Genomic DNA, 25,408 nt, shown 5'->3' with positions numbered 1-25,408 from the left:
CCCATGAGCATCACACCAGAAATAAATACAGTTTTGATATTCCTAGAGTACGACTTAATCAAACTAGAAATGCTCTACAAATCAAGGGGCCCAGAATGTGGAATGACCTTCCCAACCATGTTAAAGACTGTACCTCTCTCAACCAGTTTAAGTTAAAAGCGAAGCTATACCTAATAAATTCCCTGTAACCTACCTTACCCTTCTATTGTCAACCAATGTCTGTATTTTTTTCTTTAAAGAGCGCTGTTTGTCGACATAATTGTATTTGTGCTGCTTTTTCATCTATGTTTTCATTTCTTGTTTTCATTCTACTCATTATGCTCAATTAGTATTAAGCTTGTCATTTAAGTTTATCATGCCCGAAACGCTTTGCGTAATAGTGGCTTTAGGCATTGTATGTACTAGCTCTACCTATAAGTCAAACAATCCTTGTAAATATTTATTGTATGTATGTACCTTACCTAAATAAAATTGTATTGTATTGTACTGTATTGTAGGTCATGAGCTAATCCCCTCGTGTAGCGTGTCTCCCTCAGTTTCCTGGAAGTGTGTACGTCACTCAAGCAGGTCTGAACGCCCTCAAACAGCTTATCCCCTCCTTTTCTCCGCATGAAACGAATAGATACTCTAGTGTTAATGTCACGGACTCTATCACACACACTCTGTAAATTTAATTCCATTCTCATTATTTCAATCATTGCATTTCTTTGACATCCAAGAATAATCCTCATAGCCTCGTTCTGTATCAGCTCTAGTTTTTTAATTCTGCCTTGGCCTGTGTAAGACAATACGGGTGCTGCGTAGTCTATCAGGGACCGAACAGTACTTATGTATAACATCCGCAAGATAGGTACCCCAACACCTTTACCAGAAAGAGCCAGTGCTTTCAGAGGATGCAGACGGGCTTTACATAAGGTGCTGATATGATTTATTTCAGCATTTTTACTCTCACATGTGTATCCAACATACATGCCCAGATACTTGTACTTCTGAACACGGCTCAGTTCCACACCATTTAGAGTAAGTGTTATACTTCTTCGTTTCCTATACTCGTATTTGGTTTTATCTGCATTTATAACTAAGCCTAACTTGTGACAGGTTGTACCAAGTATGTTAAGAGCAGTTTGAATTTTGTTCCCAGAAGTGCCTTGTATAAGAATGTCATCAGCATATATGATCGTCGTGACCCCTGGAGGATACATCTCTGATGCTAATCTGTTCATTAATACATTGAATAAGGTGGGACTTAATACTCCCCCTTGTGGGGTACCTAACTGAAACCTCCGTTCCTCAGACATGTATCCCTGGTAATACACCTGACCTTTTCTGCCTTGTAGATAATCCCTTATCCAGTGTAGCAATCTCCCTGTTATTCCCAGATTGGCTAATTCGTATAAGATTACTTCCCCATTGGCTTTATCAAATGCTCCTTGTAGATCAACAAAAACTCTACAATTGTCATCCACATTAGACAAACACTTTAAGAGACAATCCGCAGTACTTTTGCCTTTGATAAAACCAAAGAGATTACTGGACATGTTATCACCTACAAGGTAGAGGAGCCTATTTAACAAAATCCTTTCCATCATTTTACAAAAGCAGGATATTAAGGAGACAGGTCTGTAGCCTCCGTTAGACTTAGGGATAGGAATGATGACAGCCTCTTTCCATTTTCTTGGTAACTTTCCCTCTCTATAACTCATATTAAACAAATCAAGTAAGGGACTAGGTTTCATACCGGCTAAATAATTAAGTATGTCATACGTTACTCCATCTTTTCCTGGAGCAGTAGAGCTGCCACTTTTTATAGCATCTAGTAGCTCATCGTGAGTTATCTCAGTGCATGTTATAGATCTTGTATTTAAGGCACATAAAGTTACTCCATTTCTAATATTTTCCCATGACTCAATGGTGACTCTCGTGTCTGCAGGTAAGGACTCCATACCAGCAGCACTTGCCCGTTTATCTACTAACTCATTAGCAACTTTCCCTGGATCTGAGTGAGCAATGAATTTGGTCTTACAACCCCTGATTTTGTTTACTGCTCTCCATATGTCTTTAAGGTTCTTAGTATTACCAATGGACTGAGCAAATTCTTGCCAGTATCTGTCCCGCGCCTCCTTCCTCACCTGACTGCATTCCCTAGCCACTTCCAACATTGTATTTTTCTCTTCATCCCTCATTCCATTTTTTAACCATTCTTTATGCGCACTCCGTAGCATTCTCTCACACCCCTTGGCTTGCTGATCATTGGAATATTTAAATTTCTTAGGTCCGTGCGTCTTGCTTCCCCTGCCCCCGTTATTTTCCCTCTGTACTAATTTCTCTATGTTCTCGACCATGTCCTCGTAAAAACTATCAACGCAGAGCGGCGTGTAATGTTGATACCAAGTTCAAGTTCAAGTATGTTTATTGAGATAAGCAATAAATACATCTCAAAGGGATAGAGTAGCTTAGGCTATTTCTACCCCCCTCTACTTCAAGTCCCTCAAGGGGCGCACAAATTCAGTGAGTACAAATAGACATATAACAGTACAAGAATCCCATTTAACATTGCATACAGCAAGTACAGCATATAATTGTTACATTCTTGGGGCAAAATTCTTGTAGCTCCTAAGTATACTGTCTATAATACCATTATCACACATCCAAACAATTTGATGTGGTACACTATTTATTTCCTTATTTCTATAGTTTTCAATAAGGTGACACTCTAATACATAATGTTCTAAGGTGTGGGCGTACGGCATACTACATAATTTACACTCCTTATCTTTTTCACTGACATCAACACCGTATTGCCAGATATATTTATATCCTAATCGTAATCTCATGTAAATTGAATCCTTCCAAGTAGACTTTCCTTTACCATAAGTGAAGGACGAATTTGTATTTATTATTGAATAATTCTTAAGTGTGTTACTACTGTCCACCACTGCCATTCTCTTTATCATTTCTTCACCCTCCTGAATCACCTTGAGTCTTGTTTTTATTTGTTTCAAGGTTAACTGACATACAACATCAACAAGAGTTTTTTCAGTGGCTCTCTTCGCTATGTCATCAACTACCTCATTCAACAGTATTCCCACATGTGAATGATCGATTGATTGATAAAGATTAAGCCACCCAAAAGGTGGCACGGGCATGAATAGCCCGTAAGTGGTGGCCCTTTTGAGCCATCACCAGTATCAATAGATGATACTGGAGATCTGTGGAGGCGCGACTGCACCCTGCGTGACGGGAGATGTCTCCCTTGTGAATGTGTGAAGGGATCCACATGAATCTTACTTTATACCCAGTTTTTTCTAGTCTCTTAACATTCTCTCTACACTCTATCACAATATTCTGATATACTGGGCGTCTGCTATTTAAAGACTCTAACGCTCCTCTGCTGTCAATAAAGAAGCAAGCATTTTTACCACATTTGACTACTTCCTGTAATCCTGCTAATACTCCTTGGAGTTCAGCCTGCGTTGCAGAGACATTGTCAGTTAAGCGGCGTCCAATAACAGTATCTACAGTGCCGATGTCAGTGTACTCCCTGATCAAGACTCCACATCCTGCCTTCCCATCCCTAGCTACTGACCCATCACAATATACATGTAGAGTGTTTTCCGTAGGCAGTTTTCTAATTATACAATCATATGTTGCCCTCAGCTCTCCTATTTCATACATACATTTTTTCTTATGCAAGGGAGTAATTACTACATCTACATTACAATCCTCCCATGGTGGTGTAAATTTTCTCTTGGGCACAGCAATACACTCTGTAATAACATCATACTTTATAACATTATAACATAATTTATTCATATATACTCTCTTCTTCATTATACACTGTTCACTACTTCCCACCTTTTGAACCGAGAGGATTAATTCATTAGCTCCCCCACCTCTCATTAATCTAATGGCAGAGGCTACATTTATCTCTGAAATTCTATCCCCAATACTCTGCAGATTCAACTCCATCCTCATTATCTCAATCATAGCATTTCTTGGGCATCCTAAGATAATTCTCATTGCTTCATTTTGTACCTTCTCCAACTTGCCCATCCTACCTTTACCAAAACAAGAAATGACAGGTGCAGCATAATCAATAAGAGATCTTACAGTACTCAAGTATAACATTCGTAGCACAGGGACTCCCACTCCCTTTCCACAGCATGCCAAAGCCTTCAGAGGTTGTAATCTCTTCCGACATTGACCCAACAGTCTGTTCATCTCAGCTTCCAAACTCTCATGGGTATATCCAACATATATGCCTAAATATTTATATATATTAACTCTCTCTATATTTTTATCGTTTATTTTCAAAACAATGGGGCTCCGACTTCTACATTCAAACTTAGTTTTGTTTTCATTAACCACCAGTCCCATATGGTGACACAGGTTTCCGAAATTGTCCAACACTGTTTGAACCTTTGAAATATCTTTGCCCTGAAACAAAATATCATCGGCATATATGATCGGAGTTACCCCATTTGAGTATCTCTCAGATGCTATCTTATTCATTAGTACATTAAACAGGGTGGGACTCAACACTCCTCCCTGAGGTGTGCCGAGTTCAAAAGACCTCACACCTGACATACAACCTTGATACCACACCTGAGCCTTCCTTTCGTAAAGATAATCCCCTATCAAGCGCAATAATTTCCCTTTAACACCAAGACTAGCTAATTCATATAAAATAACCTCTTTGTTGGCTTTATCAAAAGCTCCTTGTAAATCAATGAAAATTCTATAATAATCAGTTTCATTAGCTAGACATTTAATAATACAATCAGAGGTACTTTTTCCTTTGAGGAACCCGAACAAATTACTAGACAGCTGATCACCTATTATATATAAAAGTCTATTTAAAATGATCCTCTCCATCATTTTACAAAAACACGAGGTTAAAGACACAGGTCTATACTCTCCATTGGCTTTAGGGATGGGGATGATCATAGCTTTTTTCCATTTACTGGGAATACTGCCCTCTTTATAACTAATATTAAAGAGGTCTAAAAGTGGGCTTTTCGTCATAGTGGCAAGTTCATTAAGTATTTCATAAGTTACTCCATCCTCCCCAGGGGCGGTAGATTTCCCAACTTTAATCGCCGTTATTAGTTCTTCTCTGGTAATACCTGTGCAAGTGACATCACCACTGTTACCTGCTATAAGTATAAAATCCTTTCTTAGATCTTTCCAAGAATCTAATGACTCTCTCGTTACAGCGGGTAATGAACTAAGTTTGGCAGCTTCCGCCCATTTATTTACGAGCCCATTTGCAATTCCTTGCGGGTCTGGATGTGCAACAAAATTGTGCTTTTTACCCCTTATTTTATTTACGTCTTGCCAGATTTCCTTCAAGTTTCTGTTACTCCCAACTTTCTCTGCAAATTCCTGCCAATACTTGCCCCTAATTTCCTTTCTCTTCTCCCCACACAGCCTAGCAACTGCCAGTAAAGCATTCTTCCCTTCCTCAGTCCTACCATTCCTATTCCAATCTCTGTGAGCTCTCCTCATTGTTAATGTCCACCCCTTAAGCATCTTGTCATGTGTATAATTTTCTTTTCTGGGTGGATGCCTTTTTATACTAGATGGTTTCCGGTTCAATGTTGCATTAAATACATCTACCTCCTTAATTAAATCTTCATAAAATGCTTCTGCCGAAACCGGCTTATAAGTATCATACCAAGACTTAATATGGCCAACAAGACCCCTTAATTCTCCCTCATTAAACTTTAACCTTTTCCTCTGAAGGCAGGCATGCTTTTTATCTAGTTTAAGCTGTATTTGTAATGCAAAATGATCACTTAGCATTTCATCCACAGTAAGACAATTCCCCTCTATGCCCTCAGCATTTATTAAACAAGCATAATCTAATCTCCCTCCCCTCAAATGAGTAGGAGAGGGCTCGCCCAGCAGTTGAACATCTTCATGTTCCTGCAAAAACTGGTACCATCTGCAACCATTCCTATTTGCTTTACCCCTTGATCCTAAAGCTGGATGTCTGGCATTAAAATCCCCTACCACAAGTGTATCTTCAGAAAAGAAGGAATCTGGCAAGTATCGTAAATCAAGGGAGCTATCAGAGATGTATAGATTAATGAAATTTAACTCTCGGTCCTTTAATTGTATCCGCAAGCTAATACTTTCAATACCTCTATATCTCTGAGGGATTCCAGTTATCTCGGCAGGTATGGTACTTTTGACATAACATGAGACCCCCTAGTTCCTCCATCAGCATATAAGTGAAAGCCTCTATAGCCATTTAGCCTCAGTATGCTACCATCCCTATCCTCAGTTTCCTGGAGTGCTACTATGTCAATATCCTCTCTAAGAGTATAATAGTGTACATCCACCGCTCTAGTTTTTAATCCATTAATGTTCCAAGATAATATTCTCAATTTACTTTCATCCATGATTAATAATAAAACTACCTTTGCCCTGTCCGTCACATTCCATGAGTTACAAGAGTACCTTAGAATCTTCCTTCCAACACCGTAACATTTTTTCTTTCTCCTCACCTTCACAACTACTACTAACATCGCAGGTAATATTTTTCATATCTATTTTCTTTGTTATTTCTGTAACCCGTTTTACTTTAACCGTTCTTTCACCATTTGTCACAACAGGAGGTTGAACACCGCTAACACTACTAGAAAGTGTATTCTCCTGACTATCCTCTATCATCGTTACCTCATGCACATCATTACTTTCTTCTACGCACGTTTCACTTTCCATTTCACGTCTCGTTTTACTTTCAATTACACATCCTGTTTCACCACCATCTGCACCCCGTCCACCTTCCATAGCCAATTTTTCCAATGCCTCAATCCTCTTATCTAGTTTTTTTAGATACTCCAAAATTTGATTACCAACCTCAGAGGTGACCATATTGTCCTGAACCTTGTCGTCACAAGGTTTCAGTTTTTCCACTGCATGATGTACTTTCCCTAAGCTCGCCTTTACTTTCTCCGTCCCTTTTTCCCACACATTGATCATAGGGGCTGCCGTTGGCTTCCAACTGTTTCCTCCATGTTCCTCTTGCACAATTTTTCCTTGCTGCGAGGATACATCTATCCTGCTTGTAGGACCCGTTCTAGTCTCTTTCAGATGAGGCTTCATGGGGCATAGAGAGGAACCAGCATTGTGGCTGCCTCGACAGTTGCAACAAAATGGGATGATTTTTTCACTTCTTTCAATCTTGACTCTACACTCTCGCGAGTCGTGATTTTTCCCACAATACCGACACCTGGGGTCAAACTGGCATTTCCATGCCATATGTCCCCAACGTGAACACTTCATGCACAGTATGGGCTCCTCAACGTATTTTGCAACGTTCCTATAGCCTAGTCCTTGCACAAAAATTTTCTCCGGCGCCTCACCCTTTACCAAGGCATCAACCTGGCTTCGTTTGTCACCACGAACACTATTCCTCTTCGCCCAGACAACATTATCATTGTTAAGAAGAAGACACTCAGGATCCAAGTAAGTTGGAAACTTGAAAACTATGATCTTTGTGTGCAACATACCTTCTTCTGGAGGAACCATCACTACATTCTCAAAACCAACCGTCGTGAGGCGTTCCACGGCCTGTTCAGTCCCAACTATTATGTAGGGCCAGTGAAGACCCTCCTTGAAAAGTGGTTCGTATTCCAAACATTGTTTAGCTAGACGTACCGTCCACTTTAGCTTTTGGTGGAAATTCAATTGGCATGTTGTAGGGAACAACAGCCTCTTCCTTCTTGTCTTGTCTTGCTTGTCTTGAGTCTTGCTGAGTAAGGTCTCATTCTTTGGTCTCTTTGCAATCTCATCGTCACTCTCACTGTCTCGCTGTCTGTTATTATTTCTCCGTTTCTTTTTGTTCACTACTAATTCAAACGGTCGATTATCATCTTGTCTGTCCTCCTCACTACCACTTAGGCATAACGCCTCAGCCATTTCTTCGACGCTGTCAATAATCGAGAACAAATGCACAATATCCTGTATCACCACGTGCAAAAACGAAGAGTGTGGGGCAATCCTCCACCTCCCACCAACCAGCGGACGCCAAGAGCGCCAACCTAGCGACCGCACACAACCGTGGTCTGGATACAACTGATGTTGATACCAATCTCCCATATTTTGAATAAAATAATAGTCGACTAAACGTCTACCAAAAAATCAACTAAACGTGCACATAAACATTGTGGAAATTCTAATAACAAAATGCAGCACTAATATTCAACACATTGTCAAACTAAAGAGTAGTAAACACTGGTACAACATTCCATACAATAATACGGCAACCAAATATGGGAATAAATCAAGGTAAAACTATAAACACTCGGTTGACAACAATGTTCCCACACTGGCCATATCCAAATATGGTCAATCGCCCACACGGAGAAACTACATGAGAAATCTAACACCAAAAGCCTCACACACACTACACAGCATGCTATGTTATATATATAACATACAAAATCTTATATCATACAACTGGATGCAATATTAATTAGAGAACAAGACAATAAAGTAATATGAGAATCAAGAGTAATGGCAGAATCCTAGTAAGATTCGTAACAATATTCCAAGAGTACGACTTAATCAAACTAGAAATGCTCTACAAATCAAGGGACCCAGAATGTGGAATGACCTTCCCAACCATGTTAAAGACTGTACCTCTCTCAACCAGTTTAAGATAAAAACGAAGCACTACCTAATAAATTCCCTGTAACCTACCTTACCCCTCTATTGTCAATCCATGTCTGTTTTTTTTTAAACAACGGTGTTTGTCGACCTAATTGTATTTGTGCTGCTTTTTCAGCCATGTTCCCCCCTTTTTTATCTCTATTTTTATTTTGTTCTCAACACATTTTATTCTTTATACTCAATTAGTATTAAGATTTGGTCATTAATGTTTTTCATGCCCGAAACGCTTTGCGTAATAGTGGCTTTAGGCATTGTATGTACTAGCTCTATCTATAATTCCATCAATCTTTGTAAAATCTCTTGTATGTACCTTACCTAAATAAACATTTATTTATTTATTTATTTATTTATTATTTATAAAGCTTCTACCCCTCCTACAGTTCTGAAACGCCTCTTCCTTGAGCACTTTTCTTCTCACTCCCACTCCGTTCCCATCTTCACCGATGGGTCTGTTACGACCCTGGGTTCTCCAGTGGAAACCAGAGGTCAAAATTGAGCTATTAAACTTTCTGGTAGTACAGTTGAGTGCATCTCGAGCGGCAATTGTTTGTATCTTCCCTGCCAGACGTAAGACTATTATTGTTTCTCAAAGAGCATTTAAAGACTGAGCTGGGGGTTGATTATTAAATAATAACATAGGCACCAACTTTGCTTACTAATACTTTCTAATCATTTGTAAAGTAACAATACGTTGCATAGGGGAAGATCTTTAATGTGCTTAGCTGCACGATCAATTAGGCTCCTTCCGGCACCACGACATGGGAGGCCTAGCTGGTCGCTAGGAGGTTCCTTCTCTGGCTGGCGTTCGTGCGGACGAGACCTACTCTGTGGCTGCACCCCTACTCTTCTCCCTTCTCCTCTTACTTATTTCCCTTACCTTAAGTTCCTGTACCATTAAGTTAAGTATTGTATGATTTCTAAGTGTACCTTCTCTGGTAGTAACAATTGGTGAGACCTGGGGGTAGTAGTTGCCAGTGTTTTGGGTAACCCTAAGTGTTGTGTTTTGTATTAGGGTACCACATGGGGTCTCACTACCCTAAGCTGCATCCAGCTTCAGTGCTTATCCAGTAGTACTTTACCCTAGCTTGTTGTTAGTGTAAACCTTGTATCCTGCCTATGTGGACCAAGGCTTTTAACGTAAGATAGTGTGGTAAAGTTATTATTGAAATTGAAATTGAAATTGAAATAAGTTTATTGAGGTAAAATACACACAAAGGGATGAGGTAGCTCAAGCTATTCTCACCCCATTCAGTACAACGTGTTAATATATACATAGACACACATCACAAACAATAAACATATTACCAAACATTCTGAGAGGTAAACATATACATTTCCTCCTTCACAAGTAGTATGGTATCAGACGTACACACAAATACTTTTATGTCTTAGTTATTATTGTTATTGGTGTGAGTGTATATGGGGGGTTGTTAAGGGGTTAATAAATAAGTACATGAATTACAGAGTATCCCTTCCTGTGTGGGAGCGCATTGATCAACCGTTAGACTAACATATATGGTCTAGTAGCAAGTTATTACTACTGTGGATAGTTTATTTTGGGGGCCGGGCCTTTTAGCTCTCCCATATTTGATACTCTTGTCTTCTAACTACCCTTACCCCTTAATAGTACCAGTTCCCCCATAGAAGCACCACACACCATTATTTATAACAAGTGGTTGGCCAGTCCGGGAGGAACATTATAAGTGTAAAAAATTAGATTCTTGAGTGCCAAAACTAAAATTTTTTGTTTCCGCAGAACGGTTCTGTGCTAGCCTAGGGTCCAGCTCTTCTAGCAAAGGACATTCTTGCACTGACTGGACACCCAGCTGGATCCCTTCACGATTAAGGTTAGTGTGGCCTTGTGTTAGGGGCCGTGCAAATTTTTGTTTTTTTTTCCAATTTTTATTTTTTTAATTTTTTCTTTGGCTGGGATCTAAAATTATTAGTGATGTCTTCTGAAATGCAGAGACTGGCAAGCGAGCCTTCAGTGGTAGAGATAAAGAAACTTAAAAAGTCTAATTTAGTATTGTTAGGCAAGGAATTTGGCCTAGAATTAAATGACGCGGATAAAAAGTGGACTTTGGTGAATGAAATATTACAACATTGTATTGATGAAGAACTATTGGCAAGTGATACACCTTTATGCCAGCCTAGCCAAGCAGAAAGTGCAACTCATAGGGATAGAGATTTAGCTCTAGAGTTAGCAAAAATAAAATTAGAGGAGCAAAGACTCAAAACCGAGGAGGCTAGAATTAGAGCGAATGCCACTGGACCTCCACCTGCCGGGGATTCAAACCCCAGGCATTATGAGAAAAAGCATAATGTGCCTGAATTTTCCGAGTCAGACCCTGAAAGGTTTTTCAACCATTTTCAGAGATTGGCCATGTCCATGAACTGGCCAAAGGAAGAGTGGGTGAAAATCCTACAGGGAAGACTTAGGGGTAAAGCACAAGATATTTTTATAAACATGCCTGACGACGAGTGTTTTGAATATGATAAAGTCAGGGAATGTATTTTGCGGGCATATGAAATTACTCCTGAAGCTCACCGCCAAGTTTATCGCAACCTTAGGCCTACTCACAACCAACCGCTCACTGAATTTGTGAATGATCAAATTCGATTGTTTGATAGATGGATTCGCTCGGCGAAAGCCGAAACATACGAGGCTCTCAGGAACTTAATTTTAATGGAGCATTTTATAGATATTATGCCAGAGAATGTTTCACAGTATATTAGAGGAAGGGTAGAGGTAAATTCTAAAATAGGGGATTTGGCCAAGTTGGCAGAAAACTACCAATTGGCGGGCAAAAGGCCCAATAAAAATAATTGTACCCCACAGAGTAACAAAACTTATACCCACAGCCAGTCCAGACCAGCTCATTCTAACCCTTTACCTAATGCACCTTCTGTTTCAGACATAACTAACCCTGTTAAAGTGTCTAGCCCCACGGCACCTAAGGGTGAACCGAAGGGTAATTCTGTTAGTAATGTCTCTTCTCCCTGACGTTTTTGTGGTCACTGTAATCGTCCAAACCACACTATTAGCCATTGTTGGCAACTGTACCCGGAAAAAAGACCCAATGCTCTAGTTGTGACACAGGGCTTGAGGCCTTCAGAAGGGTTAGGGAGTATAAGACCTCCAACCCACAGTGGTTGGACTTGCTTACCCAATTCTTATCGAAAGGGAAACTACTTTTGTCTGAGGGTTCTTCCTGGAAGGACGTGGTGATCTTCCGAGACACCGGTGCCATCCAGACTTTAATTTTAGAGAGTGCGTTGCAAGGTGCCAACACTCTCGACACTGGAGAGGTGGTACTGGTCGAGGGTGTCACTAGTGATACTCGAGCAGTACCCCTCCATAAGGTTACCCTGGAATCTGATTTCCACAAGGGTGTTTGTACAGTCGGAGTCACTTCATACCTACCTTTCCCTAATGTTGATGTAATAGTTGGTAATGATTTAGCAGGGGATAAGGTAGGGGACTCCAGACTGCCTATTATGTTGCCTACCCCTAAGGTTTGCCTGGATCCACCCGCCGCAGAGGATAATGTTGTGTACCCTGCGTGCGCGGTGACCAGGTCTATGGGACTTAAATGTAAGGGCAGCCCTGTGCTTGCCAAGGTGGTAAATCCCGAGGTCACGAGGAGCTTTCCGAGTGGTGAAAACCAAGTGGACCTCGCGGACACATTCATGGCCCGACTCGATGACGTGGCCGAGGACATTGTGGAGAGCCTGCCACCGCCATCTACCGAGAGTAGTGGGGAGGTGGAGGAGAACACTGTTGAGCCTCGGCCAATGGCATCTGACCAAGGCCTAGATGCCTCCTTGAGTGAGTTACAGAAAGCTGACCCCACTCTTGCAGATTGTCATGAGACAGCTGTCTCTATGGAGGAAATTGTAGACGCAGCAACTGGGTACTACTACAATGATCGGATTTTGATGAGAAAATGGAGACCACAGAGTGCTCCCTTTTCAAATGAGTGGGAGGTAGTCCACCAGGTTATGTTGCCGACCTGCTATAGAGAAAGTGTTTTGGCAGCTGCTCATGATGATCCTATGGGGGGACATCAAGGTATAAATATTACGTATCACAAAATTTTAAAGTATTTTTTCTGGCCCAAGCTGAAAAGCGATGTGGCAAAATTTTGTAATGCGTGTATTGTTTGTCAACTGGTTGGGAAACCAAACCAGACTCCACCTAAAACTCCTCTAAGGCCTATTGTCGTGCCAGAGGAACCATTTTCTCATGTGGTAATGGACTGTGTTGGACCATTACCTAGAACTAAGTCTGGTAATATTTACCTAATCACAATGATGTGTATCACTACTCGTTACCCAGAGGCTTTTGCTGTAAGGAAGATCCGAGCAAAAACTGTTGTTGCTCGTATGTTGCAATTTTTTTCCACTTTTGGACTGCCTTGGGTCGTGCAAACTGACAATGGTACTAATTTTAAGTCTGATGTTTTTGAGCAATTTTGTAAGGAACATGGAATAACTCATAAGGTTTCCAGCCCATACCATCCACAGAGTCAGGGGGGTAATTGAACATTTCCATCTAACTCTGAAGCAGATGTTGAAGACATCGTGCGAGAGTTCCCACACCTTCTGGGATGAGAATTTACCATATGTTTTGTTTGCGGCTAGAGAGGGATTACAAAGTTCACTGGGTTGTTCTCCGTTTGAGTTAGTCTTTGGCCATAAAGTTCGTGGACCCTTGCAAATGTTACAGGAGAATCTGTTAGGGAACGTAACGTTAACCGAAGGTTCGGCTTTCTTTGCGCAACACCACCAGAGACTCAAGGACTGCAAGGCGGCTGCATTAAAGTATCTTGGCAAGGCCCAAGAAAAGATGAAAGAACGTAACGATGCTAAATCTAAGTTACGGGTATTTCAGCCTGGCGACCCTGTCCTGATATTAAAGCCTCGACTAGGGAACACTATGTCCCACAAGTACGAAGGCCCCTACATTGTGACAGAAAAGACTGGGGACCTCACGTACAAAGTGAGACACTCTGACAAACGTAACCAGGTAATGCTCATACATGTAAATCGACTGAAGAAGTTCCAGGGCCCCAGACCCATTGCACTAACCAATGTTTCTATTTCCAGTGAGAGAGGAGATGATTGTTCTGGGGACCCAACTAATCTCATTTTCAATAATTCTAGTTCTGTGAATGCTGTGGAGGAGGGACTGTCCCATTTGCAGATGGCCCAACGTGAAGAGGTGCAGTCGTTGGTTGATGAATTCTCCAGTCTGTTCGGGGAGGTCCCGACCCAGACTGATGCCATTTGCCATGATGTCGAGTTGACGGACTACACTCCCATTCGCCTTCAACCCTATCGGATGAGTCCAGAAAAGAAGGCCATCGTACGGAAGGAGGTCAACTTCTTGCTCCAGCACGGCCTCATCCGGCCGAGCCAAGGCTCTTGGTGCTCGCCCTGCCTTTTGGTCCCCAAACCAGACGGCTCCTGGCGATTATGCACCGACTATCGGCAGCTCAACAAGGTGACCATTGTGGATGCCTATCCGCTGCCCCTCCTTGAGGACTGCATCGACGAATTGGGAAATGCCAAGTACGTTTCGAAATTCGACCTCTCGAGGGGGTATTATCAAATCCCACTCACTGAACGTGCTAAACAACTAACTGCGTTTGTGACACCCGAGGGTGTTTTTGAGTATCAAGTGTTACCATTCGGCTTGCGTAATGCTCCTGCCACGTTCCAGAGACTCATGAACTCTCTGCTCGCTAAGGTGCCAAATTGTCGGGCGTATTTAGATGATATCGTGCTCTTTGACAGTAATTGGGCTGACCACATAGCTAGGTTACGCCAGTTGTTTGCAATCTTGAAAAGGGCAAATCTTACCTTAAATGCTAAAAAGTGTCATTTTGGCCAAGGCACAGTGACGTACCTCGGTTATGAAGTGGGCCAAGGAAAAGTGTTACCTCGGCAAGATAAAATCAGTGCCATTCTGGAGTATCCAGTACTAAAGTCTAAAAAGGACGTTCAAAGATTTATCGGTATGTGTGCGTACTATCGACGTTTTTGTCAGAACTTTTCCAGTGTTGCCACTCCTCTCACAGACTTGTTGCGGAAAGCCGTTAAATTTAAGTGGTCATCAGACTGTGCAGAGGCATTTAAAAATTTGAAATTGATCTTAGCTTCCGCCCCAGTGCTTGCTAGTCCAAGGTTCGACCGACCGTTTAAAATTCATGTTGACGCGTCTGACTCGGGTGCTGGTGCAGTGTTGTTGCAAACTGGGGATGATCAGGTGGAACACCCAGTATATTATTACTCTGTGAAATTCGACAAGGCGCAACGCAATTATTCAGTGGTAGAAAAAGAGGCGTCGGCGCTAGTGTTAAGAAATTTTGCAATGATACTATGAAAGACTGGGATAAACAACTTGACATCATCATGTGCATTTTCAGAAGTCTCTCAAATGAGTCTCTAGGAGACTCATCTAGGAGACTCATAAGGAGTATCTCCTTATGAGATGCTCTACGGACGTAAGTGCCGTACTCCTCTTAACATGTAAAAAGTTCGAAGTTTACCTCACAGGTAATATAGTGGAAGTGTACACGGACCATAACCCACTAGTCTTCCTGACTCAGATGAAGGGTAAGAATAAACGCATCCTCAGGTGGGCGTTGTACCTACAGGACTTCAACCTTTCCATTACCCACCTACCGGGCAGACTCAACGTGATAGCCGACGCTCTGTCCCGGTTGCCTGAATAACATTCATCTGAGCCACAGAAAGCCATGTACCAACTGTCATGCTTTAGTTAATTTTTTTTAGGTTCTCCTGTGACATTAAATATTCCGTGTCCAATTTATTTACTTCCCTGTTCTTTTATTTATTTATTTTTTTTCTTTCAGAGAACTCCTTTGTATTTTTCTTGCAGAGAAATTGTTGTTTTTGATTGATTTTTTGTTTTTGTCATGTTTTTTCTTTTTATTCTCTGTATACTCTTACAAAAAAATATGACTACTATTCTAGTAGTCACATTTTTTTTTCTCTGAAGGGGGGAGGAGTGTTACGACCCTGGGTTCTCCAGTGGAAACCAGAGGTCAAAATTGAGCTATTAAACTTTCTGGTAGTACAGTTGAGTGCATCTCGAGCGGCAATTGTTTGTATCTTCCCTGCCAGACGTAAGACTATTATTGTTTCTCAAAGAGCATTTAAAGACTGAGCTGGGGGTTGATTATTAAATAATAACATAGGCACCAACTTTGCTTACTAATACTTTCTAATCATTTGTAAAGTAACAATACGTTGCATAGGGGAAGATCTTTAATGTGCTTAGCTGCACGATCAATTAGGCTCCTTCCGGCACTACGACATGGGAGGCCTAGCTGGTCGCTAGGAGGTTCCTTCTCTGGCTGGTGTTCGTGCGGACGAGACCTACTCTGTGGCTGCACCCCTACTCTTCTCCCTTCTCCTCTTACTTATTTCCCTTACCTTAAGTTCCTGTACCATTAAGTTAAGTATTGTATGATTTCTAAGTGTACCTTCTCTGGTAGTAACGATTGGTGAGACCTGGGGGTAGTAGTTGCCAGTGTTTTGGGTAACCCTAAGTGTTGTGTTTTGTATTAGGGTACCACGTGGGGTCTCACTACCCTAAGCTGCATCCAGCTTCAGTGCTTATCCAGTAGTACTTTACCCTAGCTTGTTGTTAGTGTAAACCTTGTATCCTGCCTATGTGGACCAAGGCTTTTAACGTAAGATAGTGTGGTAAAGTTATTATTATTATTGTTATTGGTGTGAGTGTATATGGGGGGTTGTTAAGGGGTTAATAAATAAGTACATGAATTACAGAGTATCCCTTCCTGTGTGGGAGCGCATTGATCAACCCTTAGACTAACATATATGGTCTAGTAGGAAGTTATTACTACTGTGGATAGTTTATTTTGGGGGCCGGGCCTTTTAGCTCTCCCATATTTGATACTCTTGTCTTCTAACTACCCTTACCCCTTAATAGTACCAGTTCCCCCATAGAAGCACCACACATATATTTATAACAGGGTCTAAGTCTGCTGACGGTGTGGGCTACTCTGTTGTTTTTCCTGACCACACTTATATGTGTCGCCTTCCTCCGAAGGCTAGCATCTTCACAGCAGAACTTTATGCTATTATTTATGCTCTTCGTCTCCTGCTTTCCCGGTGTCAATCCTCCTTTGTGGTGGTAGTTGACTCTCGTAGTGCCCTCATGGCTTTAGGGTCCTTTAATCCAGTCCACCCGGTGGTCATCGAGATTCAACATTGGCTGTTTCTTATCTCCAGTAAATTTAAGTTGGTTGAGTTTTGCTGGGTTCCCAGCCATGTTGGTGTCTCTTTAAATGAGCGTGCGGATGCTGCTGCTAAGGAAGCTATCCGCACTTGTCCCATCTCCCGTAAAGGTATTCCTTATTCCGACTTTTACTCAGTTATTCATGCCTCCATCCTTGCCCGCTGGCAGAGTTGTTGGTCTTCTGTTATTGGTAACAAACTGCGTACTCTTAAGAGTCGTGTGTTCCAGTGGCCTTCCTCCTACCACCGTAGCCGGAGGTGGGAAACGGCTTTGGCTAGGTTACGTATTGGCCATACCCGTTTAACTCACGGTCACTTCATGGAGCGCCGCCCTGATCCTTATTGTCCAAATTGCATTGTCTCTCTTACGGTCGTGCATATCCTTGTTGAATGTCCTGACTTCCAGGACGAGCGTGTGTCTTGTTTTCCGACCGCCCCTCGCGGTCACCTGTCCCTCAATAGAATTCTTGGCGACTCTGATACTTTTGATATCGTTCACCTTATGCGTTTCTGTTCTCGTATTGGCATCCTTGGTGATATTTAGCGCCCTCTGATTATCCCGCACATTTGATGGTGCTACATAGCCTTGCCGGTTTGGTGCATTCTTTTGATAATTACTTACTTACTACCCTCGCCGTAAATGCCAAGATTCTTTTGAATTTCAAAATCTAGCTGGAAACGATTATCAACGCAATTGGGGGTTCCTTCGAGACGCCGCCGGCTTCCTGTCCCCGTCGAGGCTACTAGTGCCTCGACGGGGCTACTATAGTGCCTTGACGGGGCAAATGAGATAATGAGGATGGAGTTGAATCTGCAGAGTATTGGGGATTGAAATTGAAATTGAAATAAGTTTATTGAGGTAAAATACACACAAAGGGATGAGGTAGCTCAAGCTATTCTCACCCCGTTCAGTACAACGTGTTAGTACATACATAGACACACATCACAAACAATAAACCTGTTACCAAACATTCTGAGAGATAAACATATACATTTCCTCCTTCACAAGTAGTATGGTATCAGACGTACACACAAATACTTTTATGACCTAGTTATACTGTATAGACAATTTGCAAGAGACATGCAGATAATTCAACAAAATATTACAGTCTTGGTGCAAAATTCTTATATCTCTCAAGAATATCATCAACCTTTCCTTTGTGACACATCCAGGCTATTTGCTCAGGAACAGTCCTTATCTCAGTGTTTCTATATACATTAATCAACGGACAATCAAGACCATAATGGGCAAGGGTGTGAGACCTTAACATACCACATAGTTTACACTTCGTGTCATTATCATGAACACCTATCCCATATTCCCAGTAATATTTGTACCCAAGCCTGAGCCGCATGTACACAGAGTCACTCCAAGCATTTCTCCTTTTACCATAAGTGAAATGGGTGTTTTGACTCACATACATGTAGTGTTGCATGGTTTGACTTCTCTCATACATTATCTCTCTCCTCTCCACTCCCGCCTGTGCCTGAATATTTCTGATTTTGCTTCTTATTTGTCTCATTGTGAATTCACATTCAATGTCAACTTGTGGTTTTGATGTGGCACGTTTGGCCAAATCATCCGCCACCTCGTTGAGCACTATTCCAACATGAGATGGAATCCACATGAATTTCACACTATAACCTTTCAGCTGTATCTCGGTTATTCTTCTCTTACAATCTATTGGGGATAGAATTGTAGAGATAAATGTAGCCTCTGCCATTAGATTAATGAGAGGTGGGGGAGCTAATGAATTAATCCTCTCGGTTCAAAAGGTGGGAAGTAGTGAACAGTGTATGATGAAGAAGAGAGTATATATGAATAACATATGCACTAATGTTATAAAGTACGATGTTATTACAGAGTGTATTGTTGTGCCCAAGAGAAAATTCACACCACCATGGGAGGATTGTAATGTAGATGTAGTAATTACTCCCTTGCAAAGAAAAAAAGTATGTATGAAATAGGAGAGCTGAGGGCAACATATGATTGTATAATTAGAAAACTGCCTACAGAAAACACTCTACATGTATATTGTGATGGGTCAGTAGCTAGGGATGGGAAGGCAGGATGTGGAGTCTTGATCAGGGAGTACACTGACATCGGCACTGTAGATACTGTTATTGGACGCCGCTTAACTGACAATGTCTCTTCAACGCAGGCTGAACTCCAAGATGTATTAGCAGGATTACAGGAAGTAGTCAAATGTGGTAAAAATGCTTGCCTCTTTATTGACAGCAGAGGAGCGTTAGAGTCTTTAAATAGCAGACGCCCAGTATATCAGAATATTGTGATAGAGTGTAGAGAGAATGTTAAGAAATTAGAAAAAACTGGGTATAAAGTAAGATTCATGTGGATCCCTTCACATGTGGGAATACTGTTGAATGAGGTAGTTGATGACATAGCGAAGAGAGCCACTGAAAAAACTCTTGTTGATGTTGTATGTCAGTTAACCTTGAAACAAATAAAAACAAGAATCAAGATGATCCAAGAGGGTGAAGAAATGATAAAGAGAATGGCAATGGTGGAGAGTGGTAACACACTTAAGAATTATTCAATAATAAATACAAATTCGTCCTTCACTTATGGTAAAGGAAAGTCTACTTGGAAGGATTCAATTTACATGAGATTAAGATTAGGATACAAATATATCTGGCAATACGGTGTTGATGTCAGTGAAAAAGATAAGGAGTGTAAATTATGTAGTATGCCGCACGCCCACACCTTAGAACATTATGTATTAGAGTGTCAACTTATTGAAAACTATAGAAATAAGGAAATAAATAGTGTATCACATCAAATTGTTTGGATGTGTGATAATGGTATAATAGACAGTATACTTAGGAGCTACAAGAATTTTGCCCCAAGAGTGTAACAATTATATGCTGTACTTATTATATTAACCTGCAATGTTAAATGGGATTCTTGTAATGTTATTTGTCTATTTGTACTCATCGCATTTGTGCGCCCCTTGAGGGACTTGAAGTAGAGGGGGGTAGAAATAGCCTAAGCTACTCTATCCCTTTGAGATGTATTTATTGCTTATCTCAATAAACATACTTGACGGGGCACTCTGAGCTACCTATGTGCTTTAATATACCTACAATTTTTCTCTCGTCTTTTATTTTTTTCATGCTATGTAACTGTTATCATTTTTATAAATTTTGCAAGTATTTACCTACTTATAAGTTTCTTAGATTAAGGACCTGCCCGAAACGCTGCGCGTACTAGTGGTTTTACAAGAATGTTATTACTATGCTATGAGCTGATAAGTTAGCCAAAGAATCTGCCTTTAAAGGAGCCGTTGAGTGTAACCTTGGATTGTCAATGAGCAATCTGAGAGCAGCAGTACACCGAGAACTTCAACAAGATCTTGTAGATCTGAGGCAAAGTGAAATTGACACCAGTAATTCCATCTATCATCATACTATCATGCAAGAGGAGCCACACACCTATGGATCATCCAATAAAATCAGCAGACTTCTAGATGTTACCACAATACAATACAATACAATACAATTTTATTTAGGTAAGGTACATACATACAAAAATTTTTTACAAGGATTGGTTGACTTATAGGTAGAGCTAGTACATACAATGCCTAAAGCCACTATTACGCAAAGCGTTTCGGGCATGATAAACTTAAATGACAAGCTTAATACTAATTGAGCATAATGAGTAGAATGAAAACATAAATGAAAAAGCAGCACAAATACAATTATGTCGACAAACAGCGCTCTTTAAAGAAAAAAACAGACATTGGTTGACAATAGAAGGGTAAGGTAGGTTACAGGGACTTTATTAGGTATAGCTTCGCTTTTAACTTAAACTGGTTGAGAGAGGTACAGTCTTTAACATGGTTGGGAAGGTCATTCCACATTCTGGGCCCCTTGATTTGTAGAGCATTTCTAGTTTGATTAAGTCGTACTCTAGGAATATCAAAACTGTATTTATTTCTGGTGTGGTGCTCATGGGTTCTGTTACAACCTTCTATGAAGCTTTTGAGATCAGGATTGGCATTATAGTTTAGCGTTTTATATATGTATAATACACATGAGAGAATGTGCAGTGACTTAATGTCTAACATATTCAGAGAATTGAGTAGGGGTACCGAGTGATGTCTGGGGCCAGAATTGGATATTGTCCTAATAGCAGCTTTGTGTTGAGTAATTAGAGGACGTAAGTGATTTTGGGTAGTAGAGCCCCAAGCACAAATACCATAGTTGAGATATGGATAGATAAGGGAGTAATAGAGAGTCACCAGGGCAGGGCGTGGTACATAATATCTGATCTTAGAAAGAATGCCCACAGTTTATGAAACTTTTTTTGATATGTTTAGAATGTGTCTCTGGAAATTCAGCTTGTGGTCAATGAGAATGCCAAGGAATTTGCCATCTAATTTGTTACAAATTTGGGTATTGTTTATTTTGAGATTTATTTGATTAGAGGATTTATTGCCAAACAGAATATAGAAGGTTTTGTCAATGTTAAGGGTGAGTTTGTTGGCAGTTAGCCACAGATGGACTTTATTTAACTCAGTATTTACTGTGGCATTTAGAGCAAGGGGATCAGGACTGGAGTAAATGAAGGTTGTGTCGTCAGCAAATAGAATTGGTTTGAGGTGTTGGGAGGCATTTGGAAGGTCATTAATGTAGATGAGAAAGAGGAGAGGGCCAAGTATGCTGCCCTGGGGAACACCAATGTTGATGGGTAGGGTGGGAGAAATTGTATTATTCACAGAAACATATTGGAGCCTGTCAGTAAGGTAGGATTTGAGGTATTGTAGGGAGTGTCCTCTGACTCCATAATGATGTAATTTAAGAAGAAGGTTTTGGTGGTTGACAGTATCAAAAGCTTTACGCAGGTCCACAAACAACCCAACAGGGAACTCATTTTTATCAAGAGCTGTATGAATCGAATTAAGCATACTAATAAGTGCATCGTTAGTGCTTTTTTTGGGTCTGAAGCCATATTGGCAAGGGCTAAGTATATTGAGTTTGGCTAGATATGAGTAAAGCTGCTTATAGATTAGTTTTTCAAAAATTTTTGACAAGTTTGGCAGGATAGATAGAGGTCTGTAGTTGTTAACATCTGTGAGATTACCACATTTGTGGACAGGCGTTACTCTCGCTTTTTTTAGAATATCTGGGAAGGTTTGGAGTTCAAGTGACTTGTTGAAGAGCAAAGCAATAGCAGGGGCTAAAGATCTGGAGGCTTTTTTGTAAATAAAAGTTGGTATCTCCTCAAGGGCACCAGACTTGGTTTTAAGGGAAAGGATTATCTCATTGACGTCAGTGGAATTAATAGGCTTTAGGTACAGAGACTGTGGATAGTTACCTGTAAGATAGTCCTTAATGTCTGTACTGGAAGATGGAATATCATTTGCAAGGGATGAACCAATGGAAGAGAAGAACCTATTGAACTCAATAGCAGAATCAGAGGCTGAAAGCTGACCATCGTTATTAGACAGGAGAGTCGGTTTGTTATTTAAAGACTTCTTTGATCCCAATATTTGAGAAATTGTTCTCCAAGTTTGTTTAATGTTGCTCTTTATTTGGGTAAATTTATCTTCGTAGTATTTAGTTTTGGCTCGTCTAATTATCTTAGACAGCAATAATGAGTAATTCTTTGAGAATTCTTTGGAGACAATTCCTAACCTATACTTCTTCTCAAGGTCATGTTTTTTATTAATAGATTTAAGTATTCCCTTTGTAAGCCAGGGATTGTTTAGCCTTTTGGTTGTGACTTGTTTTGTAAGCATAGGACAGTGGGTATTATAAAGGCTAAGAGTTTTTTGAAGAAAAGATTGCACTGCTAGGTTGATGTCCACTATGTTACCTAACTCGGACTCCCAGTTGACATTATCAGCAGCAGTTATAAAATTGTCTATAGCAGTTTCATTGTGTAGTCTAAAACGTATCACTCTTGACTCAAGAGGTGGTTTGCTAATGAAATGTGGGGTAATGGTCTGTAGTGCTATCGGTGATTATACCTGAAGTAAGCGGAGAGGTTATGTTTGTCCAGATGTGATCTAGCGTCGTGGCAGTGCTATCAGTGATTCTAGTAGGTCTAGTGATTAAGGGTATGAGGAAGCAGGAATTCATACAGTTGAGGAAGCTAACAGCAGTAGGGTGTTCAGGTTCGCAGAGGTCAATATTAAAGTCCCCTGCGATAATTAGGTGGTTTTTGTTCAGTCTGTTATCAAATATTAGATTTCTAAGGTTTGAGTTGAATTCGGACACATCAGTGTTAGGAATTCTATAAACTGCACCCACCGTCGGGACAGACTCGGCACCCTTGACTCTGAAGCTGGCGAAGATATACTCCCCATAGCAGTCTCTGGTTCTAATTTCTTTTAAGCATGTTAGTTCTTGGTGGTAGTAAAGAGCAGTGCCACCACCTCTCTGAAGTTGACGACAGTTGTGAATTGCTGAGTAGTTAGGCATGTTAAAGAGCTGAGTAGTATCCTCTTTCAACCATGTTTCAGTAAGTATAATAAAAGAGAATTTGTTGTCAATAGCTTCAATCAAAGCACTAACATCATCAAAGTGTTTACCTAGGGATCTAACGTTCAAATTGATTACAGAGATATTGTGATTATGAGTTAATACATTGTTTACATCATGTGCTGCAAAATATCTGCAATTTAGATCATTAAAGTGATAATTGTCATAGATAGTGGATAAGAGGTTAAGTTCAGGGTCTATACTTGTCTGCATAAAAAAAAAGCTGATTGCAGGAAAAACAAGGGAAGAAAGGCAAATAACAAGGTAGAAATAAGCTATAAAATAGGGAAAAAAATGTACACAATACTGTACAAAGCAAACACAAAAGGGGCTTACAGGGGTACAATGGAGTAAGGGAGTATGGCTAGGCTAGGCAACCTAGGTAATAAATGAGATTAACGAAAAAACATATAAACATGGACTATACAAAACACAAGATATAGAAATACAAAACAAAAATATAAACAAGACTAAGCAATACAAAAACAAATTGAGCAAAAAGGAAAAATGAGGTAGATTGCTTACAAGTACCCTCAGGTACACTGTAAGTAACAATTTGCAATTTCAGATGCAGGCAAAGCCAGGGGTACAATGGAGTAAGGGAGCATGGCGAGGCTAGGCAACCTAGGTAATAAATGAAATCAAAGAAAAGTTGAATAATAAGCATAGGCAAATTTAAGCTAATGATTATTAACTATAAATCCAAACTCCAAACCTTCCCAGATATTCTAAAAAAAGCGAGAGTAACGCCTGTCCACAAATGTGGTAATCTCACAGATGTTAACAACTACAGACCTATATCTATCCTGCCAAACTTGTCAAAAATTTTTGAAAAACTAATCTATAAGCAGCTTTACTCATATCTAGCCAAACTCAATATACTTAGCCCTTGCCAATATGGCTTCAGACCCAAAAAAAAGCACTAACGATGCACTTATTAGTATGCTTAACTCGATTCATACAGCTCTTGATAAAAATGAGTTCCCTGTTGGGTTGTTTGTGGACCTGCGTAAAGCTTTTGACACTGTCAACCACCAAAACCTTCTTCTTAAATTACATCATTATGGAGTCAGAGGACACTCCCTACAATACCTCAAATCCTACCTTACTGACAGGCTCCAATATGTTTCTGTGAATAATACAATTTCTCCCACCCTACCCATCAACATTGGTGTTCCCCAGGGCAGCATACTTGGCCCTCTCCTCTTTCTCATCTACATTAATGACCTTCCAAATGCCTCCCAACACCTCAAACCAATTCTATTTGCGGACGACACAACCTTCATTTACTCCAGTCCTGATCCCCTTGCTCTAAATGCCACAGTAAATACTGAGCTAAATAAAGTCCATCTGTGGCTAACTGCCAACAAACTCACCCTTAACATTGACAAAACCTTCTATATTCTGTTTGGCAATAAATCCTCTAATCAAATAAATCTCAAAATAAACAATACCCAAATTTGTAACAAATTAGATGGCAAATTCCTTGGCATTCTCATTGACCACAAGCTTAATTTCCAGGGACACATTCTAAACATATCAAAAAAAGTTTCAAAAACTGTGGGCATTCTTTCTAAGATCAGATATTATGTACCACGCCCTGCCCTGGTGACTCTCTATTACTCCCTTATCTATCCATATCTCAACTATGGTATTTGTGCTTGGGGCTCTACTACCTAAAATCACTTACGTCCTCTAATTACTCAACACAAAGCTGCTATTAGGACAATATCCAATTCTGGCCCCAGACATCACTCGGTACCCCTACTTAAATCTCTGAATATGTTAGACATTAAGTCACTGCACATTCTCTCATGTGTATTATACATATATAAAACGCTAAACTATAATGCCAATCCTGATCTCAAAAGCTTCATAGAAGGTTGTATCAGAACCCATGAGCATCACACCAGAAATAAATACAGTT

Source organism: Procambarus clarkii, chromosome 49, assembly GCF_040958095.1.
Source record: "Procambarus clarkii isolate CNS0578487 chromosome 49, FALCON_Pclarkii_2.0, whole genome shotgun sequence".
NCBI lineage: Eukaryota > Metazoa > Arthropoda > Malacostraca > Decapoda > Cambaridae > Procambarus > Procambarus clarkii.
This window is presented reverse-complemented; position numbering follows the sequence as displayed.